Source organism: Coenobita brevimanus, chromosome 116 (genome assembly GCF_032717465.1).
Source record: "Coenobita brevimanus isolate Jiangsu-jjx chromosome 116, ASM3271746v2, whole genome shotgun sequence".
NCBI classification, from domain to species: Eukaryota; Metazoa; Arthropoda; class Malacostraca; order Decapoda; family Coenobitidae; genus Coenobita; species Coenobita brevimanus.
In genome coordinates, this window is record NC_137069.1 from 31,874,023 (window position 1) to 31,886,522 (window position 12,500).

The window sequence follows — 12,500 nt, forward strand, 5'->3', positions numbered from 1 at the left end:
TTGTAAACCCAAACACATACTAACTCTTGTAAACCCAAAGACATACTAACTCTTGTAAACCCGAATATATACTGTTACATAGCCTATGATTTCATCATCCTTTGTGTAATTCTAGCGTACAGTGTGCTGCCTGTTTGATCACGAGCGTGTTCTACCTCACTCCCCCTTCTACCGTTATAGTAGAGTAAGTCGTTCTTTCTGTTGTTCAGAGCGGGATTGTCAACTCTTTGTCCCCATGGCTTCATTTGCGCGTCCTTCTTACAAGTTGTATCAAGCTCTGCCGGCCCCTATATAATGAGCTCAGTCTCTGCATTATGGCCACTTAGATCTACTCCTCATTTTGTTCACATCTCTGTCCTCCCATGTACAGTTATTATTGTGAGTGCTCAGGAAGTCTCCAACCATCTAGCAGCTGTGTAATTTGAGTATAAGTGTTATTGCATTTTTTCTTGTACTGTATAGCATAGGGTGTTGGTTCTTAGGCCTAGTAACGTTTTTTGTAATTCATGTAAGGTTCTTATTGTTAGCCATTGTTCATAATAGTTTGTATCTGTAATAATTTATCTTGCATTAACTGAGCATTACCCAGTGTATTTTCATTTTATCAGGGCTAACTTAGATAAATTTACTCTTGCTAATTTCGTGTTAATAGAGGCTATTGCAGTTAACCATATATTTAACCTGTTTTTTGCCATTACATTATCCTTATGAGTCCTGAATGTTTTGTTGTTAGTTTGAGCATTACACTTTAACTTGTAATTTTACCTAACTCTTTTGTTTTGAACCTGGAACTTTACGGGACAGTAGTGACTCTTAGTATTCTCACTTAATGTGTACATTATCTTTCTCTGTTCCGTAACATAAATTTGGCGACCTCTCATCAGGATATTCAGGATATTATCATAAGGATATTGCTTGATATTTTGTGACTTTTACTTATTCATGATGTCTACTATTACTACACTTGATGAAGCCAAAGATTTTTTGTCAAATGTGCAAACAGTGTGTGATATAGAAAACAGAACAAAGAATGAACTTAAGCTTGTTGCTCAACAATTGGGAATTGCTGTTCGCTCTCATCATTCTAAAGATCAGATTGTTGACATGATTAATGAAAGCTTGTTTAATGTAACTCCTCCAAATGAGCAAACGCAGATTGAATTAGCTAAGTTACAGCTAGCCCTGCAGGAGGCTCAGGCTAAGGAGGCGGAGTCTCGTGCTAAGGAGGCTGAGGCACAAGTTGAACTTGCTAGGATTCAGGCAGACCATGAGTATCGCATGAAACAAGGTGGAACTGGATCATCTAGCTCTGATGATTTTGATGTGGCTAAAAATGTTAAACTTGTCCCTCCTTTTAATGAATCTGATTTAACAAAGTATTTTCAGTTGTTTGAGAGGGTAGCTACAGGTTTTAATTGGCCCAAGGAGTATTGGCCAGTACTCCTTCAAACTGTTCTCACCGGTAAAGCTCAAGTAACTTATGCATCTTTGCCTCAGGATCAATCTGATAATTATGATGTAGTTAAGAGCTTGATTCTTAAGGCCTATGAGCTTGTTCCTGAAGCTTATAGAGTAAAATTTAGGACAACTTACAAGCAAGATAAGCAATCCCATGTTGAGTATGCAAAAATCAAAGAAGATCTGTTAGAGCAGTGGTTAAATTCTAAGAATGTGGATTCTGATTTTGGTAAATTTAAGCAGATGATTTTGCTGGAGGACTTCAAAAGGTGTATTAGTAAAGATGTAAGCCTATATCTTGATGAGAGAAGAATAGATAATTTGTCTGATGCTGCAGTTTTAGCTGATGAATATGTTCTCACTCACAAGAGATATTCTAGAGAAAAAAGGAAAGCTGAGAGTAAGTCCGTTGCCTCTACTCAGAGTACAGGTAACAGGAAAGAGAATAAAGATGATGTTTCTCAGGAAGTAAATACCAGCTTCACCTCTAGATTTCAGAAAAGTAAATGTACTTATTGTAGTAAGCTTGGTCATACTACGGAGAAATGTTTCAGAAGACAGCGTGATGTGAACAAAAAGGAGTCTTTAAATATTAGGTCAATTGGTCTAGTGTCCACCCTTGAGAGTTCCCAGAACTCTTTAACCGAGTTAAATGAACCTGCTTTGAGGGGTAACTTAAATCCTCATGATGAAGCTCCTCTTTTGAGCAGTAACGTGGGTGACACTCTCAAGAGTTCATGTGCTAATTTCCTGTCTGATGGTTTTGTCAGTCCTCTGGACAGTAATGACAGGAAATCAGTTAAAATATATCGTGATACAGGTGCTTGCCAACCCCTTATGCTGACCAGTGTTCTAGGCTCTAATGTTAATTCCTCTGATGAAACTGTAATCTTACAAGGTGTAGGGAATAATTACTTCTCTGTCCCTCTGTGCAGAGTGAATTTAGAGTTTGGTTTTGTTAATGGTTCTGTTATGGTTGGGTTGGTTGAGACACTCCCAATGTCAGGTGTAACTTTCTTACTTGGAAATGATATTGGTGGAAGTCAAGTGTGTCCAGCTCCTCAGTTGTCTAGTGAGCCAGTGGCTGCGTCCCAGGATTGTGATGTCCCTGATGTGTTCCCTGCATGTGCTGTCTCTAGGGCTAAGTCGTGATTTAGAGGATAATGATGATGATGATGTTATCCTAGCTGACACTTTTCTTGCTAATCTGGACCACTCGCCAGATGAGGCAGTACCCCGTAGTGTTGATAATTTGTCTCGTCAAGAGTTGGTTGAGTTGCAGGTTGCTGACCCTGAGTTGAAAGGTCTAGCTAACTCTGCTTACAGTGAAGAAGAGTCAGCCGGTGCTTCTACTTGTTATTATGTAAAGTCAGGAGTACGTATGAGAAAGTGGAGACCCCCAATAGCATCAACCGACTGTGAATGGGAGGTTGTACATCAAGTTGTAATCCCTCGTGTTTGTAGGCAGGATATTATTAGAGTGGCTCATGATTCCAGATTGGCAGGACACCTTGGAGTGAGGAAGACTGTGGCACGCATTTTGAAACACTTCTACTGGCCAGGTATCTTCAGGGATGTTTCCTGGTATTGTAAGTCTTGTCACACCTGTCAAGTTGTGGGGAAGTGTAATCAGACCGAAAAGGTTGCACCTCTAGTTCTCATTCCTCCTTTTGAGGCGCCTTTCACCCGTGTGTTGGTGGATATTGTGGGCCCTCTTCCTAAGACTTCTTCAGGATATTCTTATGTGTTGACCATGATTGATATGGCTACTCGTTATCCTGAAGCCATTCCACTTAGAAATATCTCGGCAAAGAACGTGGTTAAGGAAATGCTAGGGTTCATCACAAAGTTTGGTCTGCCCAAGGAGGTACAGTCAGACCGGGAAAGTAATTTCATATCAAATGATTTCAAGCAGTCTCTGAAAGAGTTGGGCATCTCCCAGATCACGTCTTCAGCTTACCATCCCCAGACTCAAGGAGCGTTGGAGAGATATCATCAAACACTCAAATCGATGCTCAAGAAATACTGTTTGGAACATCAGAAAGACTGGGATAAAGGTCTTCCATTCGTTGTGTTTGCCGCAAGAGAATCTCCAAATGAATCACTGGGCTTCTCACCTTTTGAACTACTGTTTGGCCATGAAGTAAGAGGACCCCTTAAGTTACTCAAGGAATGCTGGCTGTCGGAGGAAGATGACGTCAACCTGCTGGAGTATGTGATGAAGTTCAAAGAACGGCTGTCCACTGCTTTACAGCTGGCGAGAGAGAATTTAGGAGCTGCTCAGGAGAAGATGAAGACTTGGTATGATAAGAAGTCCAGGTTACGCCACTTTCAGCCAGGAGATCAGGTTTTGATTCTTCTACCGGTGCATGGGCAACCTCTTCAAGCCAAGTTTAGTGGTCCTTATTTCGTGGAGAAGAAACTCAGTGATGTCAACTATGTCATCGCCACACCAGATCGTAGAAAGAAGAAGCAACTATGTCACATCAACATGCTAAACTTATATCACAGGCGGGACGAAAATAATCCAGTCTGCACTGTAGCTGCTCCACCCGAGTCTGCAAGTGAAGCTCTCCCATGCAGTATGAGCCTGAGTGATAGTTTGGGGAAGAATCCTGATATCAAGAATGATCTCCAGACTAAGCTTTCTCATCTACCTCCCGAGGAAAGGCAGGAGTTTTCGGCATTACTGCAGGAGTACCCGCAAGTGTTCCGTGCCACTCCAGGAAGAACCACTATGTTGATGCATGATGTCCATGTTGGAGACGCAAAGCCAATTAAACTGCCTCCTTACTGTGTGAACCCAGTGAAAGCTCCTCTTATCGAGAAGGAGCTTGGCTACCTGTTGGACCACAAGATGATTGAACCCTGTCAGAGCGAGTGGAGTTCTCCTGTCACTCTAGTCCCTAAGCCAGGTGGGTCACAGCGGCTTTGCATCAACTACAGACGTGTTAATCAGATAACCAAAACAGACACTTACCCTCTCCCTCGCGTGGAATATTGCATAGACAAGATCGGAAAGGCTAGGTACATAAGTAAGTTTGATTTGTTAAAGGGATACTGGCAAGTACCTATGACTGAACGTGCTAGGGAGATCTCATGTTTTGTAACACTAGGAAAGACTTTTGCATGTTCTGTAATGCCATATGGTATGAAGAATGCACCAGCCACATTTCAGAAGCTCATGAATGTTGTAACAGAGGGTTTGGCAGGGTGTGTCGTTTATATTGATGATGTATTAATCTTCAGTGACAACTGGAAAGATCACCTATGCCATGTCAGTAAATTTCTTGAGCGTTTGGTTCAGGCTAATCTTGTAGCTAATTTATCAAAGTGTGAGTTTGGTCAAGCTAAAGTTCAGTACCTTGGGTATGTAATTGGTGATGGACATGTTGCACCACCAGGAGCTAAGGTTCAGGTTATAAGTGATCTTCCCAGACCTAAAAGTAGGAAAGAGCTACAAAGATTTTTGGGAATGGTAGGTTATTACAGGAGATTTGTTCTTAACTTTTCAATTCTTGTATCACCACTTACAGACCTACTGAAAAAGGGAGTTAAATTTGTCTGGACCGATAACTGTGAATCCTCTTTCAACAAACTTAAAGCTATCCTATTAAGTCAGCCAGTGCTCGCTACTCCAAATTTTGCTGAGCCTTTTAAGATGGCTGTTGACGCAAGTGATACAGGAGCTGGGGCTGTTTTGCTGCAAGAGGATGATCAGGGTATTGAACACCCTGTATCTTATTACAGTAAGAAGTTCACTCCACCTCAAAAGAACTACTCAACTATTGAGAAAGAGCTTTTGGCCTTGATATTGGGTTTACAGCATTTTTCATTTTATTTGTGTTCTGGTTTTGACCCCATAGTCATTTATACCGATCATAACCCACTGAAATTCCTTAGTAAGTTTAAAGATAAAAATCAGAGATTGACAAGATGGAGTCTACTTCTTCAGGAGTATTCATTAGACATACAACATGTCAAGGGGAAAGAAAATGTTATTGCGGATTGCTTATCTAGACTTTAGACAGATTATTTTAGAGTAATAAGAAATTTCCTTTGTAAATTTCTTTTTCTTTGTGGGGAGGTGTTACATAGCCTATGATTTCATCATCCTTTGTGTAATTCTAACGTACAGTGTGCTGCCTGTATGATCACGAGCGTGTTCTACCTCACTCCCCCTTCTACCGTTATAGTAGAGTAAGTCGTTCTTTCTGTTGTTCAGAGCGGGATTGTCAACTCTTTGTCCCCATGGCTTCATTTGCGCGTCCTTCTTACAAGTTGTATCAAGCTCTGCCGGCCCCTATATAATGAGCTCAGTCTCTGCATTATGGCCACTTAGATCTACTCCTCATTTTGTTCACATCTCTGTCCTCCCCTGTACAGTTATTATTGTGAGTGCTCAGGAAGTCTCCAACCATCTAGCAGCTGTGTAATTTGTGTATAAGTGTTATTGCATTTTTTCTTGTACTGTATAGCATAGGGTGTTGGTTCTTAGGCCTAGTAACGTTTTTTGTAATTCATGTAAGGTTCTTATTGTTAGCCATTGTTCATAATAGTTTGTATCTGTAATAATTTATCTTGCATTAACTGAGCATTACCCAGTGTATTTTCATTTTATCAGGGCTAACTTAGATAAATTTACTCTTGCTAATTTCGTGTTAATAGAGGCTATTGCAGTTAACCATATATTTAACCTGTTTTTTGCCGTTACATTATCCTTATGAGTCCTGAATGTTTTGCTGTTAGTTTGAGCATTAAACTTTAACTTGTAATTTTACCTAACTCTTTTGTTTTGAACCTGGAACTTTACGGGACAGTAGTGACTCTTAGTATTCTCACTTAATGTGTACATTATCTTTCTCTGTTCCGTAACAATACTAACTCTTGTAAACCCAAAGACATACTAACTCTTGTAAACCCAAAGACATACTAACTCTTGTAAACCCAAAGACATACTAACTCTTGTAAACCCAAAGACATACTAACTCTTGTAAACCCAAAGACATACTAACTCTTGTAAACCCAAAGACATACTAACTCTTGTAAACCCAAAGACATACTAACTCTTGTAAACCCAAAGACATACTAACTCTTGTAAACCCAAAGACATACTAACTCTTGTAAACCCAAAGACATACTAACTCTTGTAAACCCAAAGACATACTAGCTCTTGTAAACCCAAAGACATACTAACTTTTGTAAACCATCTTCACTGCAAACTGGGATATTATAAGGCTAAGTGAGGTGATAGGGCCTTGTTTTTGGCTCCTGGAATAGTTATAACTCTCCTTACAATAATATCACAACGGGAAGGTCCTCCTCTCCAGTACCGTGTCTAATTAATACCATGTTCTAAAAGCCATAGGGCATCCTAACACCTCCATTTTAGCGATTTATTTTTCTTATCATATCTTTTTAAGTCCATTCCAAAAGTGACAAATATAAAACACGAGAGAAAACGTGCAACACCTAACTAAATCGCTAGGGAAGAGATGTCACGTAACCCTCACAAATTAAATGCTCAAAAAGTCAGTCCGAAGGTCCAGTCAACAAATGCAAATCCCCGGGTTGAAAAGTGGGAGAAAAAATCTACGGACTTTCATCGCACTCTTTGGCCCGACAACACGGCACAATCTGCGACTTTTAAGTCGCCTTGATGGGGTGTGTGTTTGGGTGGAAGAGGCTTGAAAAATGCTTGGATTGTGGACGCTGGTTAATGGATATAGGGCGCGCGCGTACACACACACACACACACACACACACACACACACACACACACACACACATAAATATACACCTACGAGAGAGAGAGAGAGAGAGAGAGAGAGAGAGAGGAGGGGGGGAGTGAACAGGAACTCCATCAACAACTAAGAAAGAAAAGATAAATGTTGAGGCTTTTCTGGCCACCATAAGGTGTTTCTCTCTCTCTCTCTCTCTCTCTCTCTCTCTCTCTCTCTCTCTCTCTCTCTCTCTCTCAGAATCGCACCCAAGCACACCTAAAAGCACAAAAACTTACCAAAACAAGAAGAAGCCTAGCAGTGCAGTACGCGCGTCACATAATCGTTCTAAATCACAATCATTGTCCCTCTCTCCCTTCTCCGGTAATATCATTCACTTTTTAGTTTTTATCCTGGAGTATGGTAATGAATAACTGTAAGAAAATAGTTATGTAGACGTGAAAAAATGCAGCACATTTCTTCCTCCCATATTCCATCCATCCATCCACAGCCAGACACACAATCCAGTAAGAGGTGGTCATTTGTCTTTAAGTTAGTTGTGTTACGGGATGGGGCGCTAACCCTCCGCCAACCCACTTGTTGACACGTAAGGAACACGTATGAGTTGGTTATATGGTTACCACCCAGCGTTGTAAATGATTTCCTGGCTTACAGGAAACCATTATGCTTGTCACTCAATGTAAAGTCACCTGAAATGGGAAGATCAGTAAAACGTGACAGGAAAGATGAGGGGAATAGCAAGAAAGGAGGGCAGACGCAGAAAAAGAATGATAAAGGTGAAGGAAGAAGTAGACAGCACTACATCAAGTGAGTGGATGATGGTGCAAAATAGGAAGAGAGGAGGGAACACACAGAAAAAGCGTGATAAAGGTGAAGGAAAAGGTAGGCAGCATTACATCAAGTGAGTAAATGATGGTCGTCATCACCTATATTCTACTGGTTTTAGAGTGGGTCGCCTTTTTTCCTTAAGATTATCAACAAAAGACGTTCACTTATCTTAAAGGTTGACCTTAAAGAAAATTTGTTGACCCTTTCTGACCCTGCCTTGTGTTGTTGACCTTTGACTGATCGCTCTCTAAATCGATTCAACTCATCCTTACCTACCTACAGCCACGCACAAAGATTGATAGATAGATAGATAGATAGATATAAGTAGGTAGATATGATAGATAAACAGACAGACAGATAAACATACTGTAGATATAGAAAGATAACTGATAGATAGATTGATGGACAGGTAGACAGACATGCAGAGATAGAGAGAGACTCATCCACCATGTTTGGCTTAAATCGAATGAAAATTGTATAAAACGACCTTACCATATGACCTTGACCTTTGACCTGTTATTCTGAAAAGTAGGATCATTTCAACCTCGTTTCACCCCATTCTCTTCCCCAACAAGGTCAGACCCATATGAATTAAGAGGCCGACCATCTGACCTTAACATTAGCCCTTTACTGATTGTACTTACAATCTAATCCCACCTCCCTTTCCTGACCCTCAACCCTTCCACCCAGTTTGGTCAAAATCGGATGAAAAACTTATCTTTTTCTGGCCAAAATTAATTACCTGTTTCTCTGATGGAAGTATATCATTAGGAAAGATTTTGTGTAGTTCTGTTCAGTATTTTATTTTTCATATTCTTGGCGATAGATAGATAGATAGATAGATAGAGTGAAGAAGAAACAGGACCCAAAACATAACCTCCTGTATGTGAGAGAGAGAGAGAGAGAGAGAGAGAGAGAGAGAGAGAGAGAGAGAGAGAGAGAGAGAGAGAGAGAGAGAGAGAGAGAGAGAGACAGACAGACAGACAGACAGACAGACAGAGACAGAGAGACAGAGACAGAGACAGAGTAGTGGAGAAAAGAAGGGAGTGAGAGGAGAGAGGAGGGGAGGGGGAAAAGAGATAGAAGTGGAGAGAGTAAAGTAAGAAGAGAGTGGACTGAGTGGAGAGGAGAGTGAGAAAGGAGGTAAACTAAAGGAAGGTGAAAAAAGACAAAACAGGAAGTGGTTCCAAGGCACAGCAAACCCGTCCCCGGCAGTCATTTTAATGCTGACGTATAAACCCAATAGGATATCTAAAATGTGTCACATATCAAATCCTGAGTAAGTCGGGTGAATATACACGATTTTATGCCAATTTGCAATTCTAGGCCCTACCCACCTGACACTGACCCCCCCTACCGCCAACTGGGGGGTGACTCTCCCCCCCCCCTGATGTAATGAGGCATGTTATAGGATTCAGATTTGAAAAATGCACATTTAGTTTTTCGTTTGATGTCAGTATGACGAATGTGAAAGGAGATGGTTTAAAAAAAAAAAAAAAGTTTTTTTTTACGTTAATTTAAACACTTTTTGGACCTACAGCCTAGGCCTTGGCCCAATTTGGGCCAAAAATTAATCAGGTGATCAGTAGGTCATAGCCCATCATTCCTGTAATTTTAATCAAAATCGCGCCAGTGATTTTCGCATAAAGCTGTTAACAGACAGCCAGCCAGCCAGCCAGCCAGACAAACAAACAAACAGACCAACTGAGTGAAAACAATACCTGTCCCCAATCACCTCCAGGGTGGGGAGGTAATGAAAGAAAATGAAAGCAAGAGGCAGAAACAGAGGGAGAGAAGAGCAGTAAGAGAGGAAAGGGGAGAGAGGAAACTGGGGTGTGAAAGAGACAGAGAAACATGGAGGGAAAGAGTAAAAGGTTGGAGGAAGGCAGAAGGGAAAAAAAAAAATGGTAGAAAAGCCATATTTTGAGAGAGAGAGAGAGAGAGAGAGAGAGAGAACTTGAACACTCTCCCCCAAATCCCACACACCTTTCCTAACACTAATTCATTCTACTCCCTAAATACGCCACCCAAACACTGCTCACCCCCTCAGTCTCCCCCCAGTCATTTTCCTTCCCCATTACTATCTCTCCAATAAACTACAACCTTCATCAATCCCCTTCAGTACTTAAAACTGTCTGAACGAAGCAAGAACGTAACAAAATCATTGGGCTGAAGTTGTAACACCATGATCATCTACAATGTAACCTTTCATGACCGGAACAGCTCTGGCATTTAAATCCAGGTAAAGCTTGGTGGTCTTGCTCACCTGGAAGTGGGTCTGGGAGGCTGAGTGTTAATATTTTTGCCTTGCATCCCCCCAGGGTCAAGGCAACTACACTTATTCCCTTTGACTTGGGACGACTTTCTTCAGGTGAGAGAGTTATTTAGAGATTAAGATTGTTGACTAATAACAAATGCTCTGTTCATGAAGGTAACTGTATTTTCCGTCCACAAATACACATTGATATTGTCAGACTGTAAACGTTTTCACACATTGATTTAGTCAGACTCTGAAAACGCTTATGCACATTGATTTGGTCAGACTCTACAAACGTTTTTACACATTGATTTAGCTTCTGTAAACGTTTTCCCATACACAAATATATATAGATTTAGTCAGATTCTGCAAACGTTGATTTTATTTTTATCCCGTTGATAAAGATGGTCAAAAGTCACTAATCCACCCATCTGGCAAACCCACTAATTACCCTTCCAATATTTCACGCGTTGATTAGTTTTGTAATTGATACATGGTTACCTGATACAAGCTATTAAATGGCATGTTACACTCATTTAAATACCGTAGTTCGAACCCACAAAAATTTTATAGATAAATATAGATAGATACAAGGGAATACAAAGGAAAACAAACAGCAACAGACCTGATGCTCCTTTCGAATCTGTCTGTTACAGAGCAGGCTATGACTACGATATGTAATTCTACATGCTGAAAGATAAGGATGGTAAAGCAATAAGGCTCCCCCCGCCCCGCCTCCAAATCCTCCAGTTAAAATTGGTAGCAAAAAGTGAGAAGAACTATCATGCAGCATGGAAAAACTGACATGGAAATTTCATAGAAAAGAATGAATAGGAAAGGTTACATTCTATACGATAATGCTTTATCCATAAGGTACCAGTCTGAATAACCTGAAAGGAAAAGTAATAAAGTAAAATGAACAGTCAAATGAAAGAAAAGCATTCGGGAGGCGAATGCTAATTGGCCACCACAATATGCTGTTGGCCAAGTCCAAGATTTAGGCCATATCTTGATACCCTGTACGTTTCATGTTGATAGCTCAAGCCGTTCTTGAGATATAATAGTGATAAGGGAGGCGATAAAAACTAGTTGACCTTTGGCAGCCATTTTGGTGATCTATACCCTGACCCTGAGTGCCAATTTTCTAACTCGTCCAAGATATTGGCCATATCATAATACCCTGAAGGTTTCATGTTCATAGCTCAAGCCGTTCATGAGATATAATGGGAACACACACACACACACACACACAGAGTCAGGCAAAAACATTATCGCTTCGCCTTCTAAAGTCGTGCAATAATGAATAAATAACTATAGCATGACATTATGTAAGGGTAGATTGACATACAGGGCGTCTGTACATATAAAGTGGAAAATGCATGATGTGGATGTTCAGGCATGGTGTGGCAGCCTTGCCTGGCGCTTTTAAGGTAGGCAGCAGTCAATCAGGCCCAAGCTCGGTTCACTCCACTGAGACAAGGAACTTTCCCATGTGGGACAAGTAAATAAGTTACCTCCTGAAGTGGTGACCCCTGGAACATTAAAAAAAAAAAAAATCCCGATGGTGGTCACTTAACTAACAGGGACCCTCAGTGATCCACAGCCCATCACAGGTCGAAAGTAAGAGTAGTGACCGTCAACTCAGGGCTATCTCTGCAGATCCTAATCTCTGTTTATACTTCTTTATTTGCATTCAGTAAACTGATAAATATATAATGATGTGACGCGATGCTATGTACGGGTACATTAAATTCACGGGGTGTCTTGTAGACAGGAGGGGAGTGAACTTACGCGTAGCTGGTAAAAGTAAGTTATTGGGACAGAAACAGTCAATTGAGGATTCTCGTGCAAGTAGTTGTCTACTTTGTTTGTAAATGTCTTAACAATACTGTTCGAGGTATCTGAGAGAGAGAGAGAGAGAGAGAGAGAGAGAGAGAGAGATACACCAGTTACGAAGAAGTGTCAAGGGGCCTCCCAAGTCCTATCATCTCTCTCTCCCTTTCCAATCTGTCTTTTCAGCTGCCAGATTTTCAACTCACAATCTAGAATTCCATCTTCCCCTGCAGGCCTTCTTTAGAACTAGCTCACTCTCCCACTCTGACTTTCTTTTTTTCTCTCCATCAAATCTCACATTCGAGGTAACCAGAAAGAATATTGCAATCTTAACTTTCTCACCTCGACTTACGCTCTCAGTCACTCACTCACTCACTAACTTT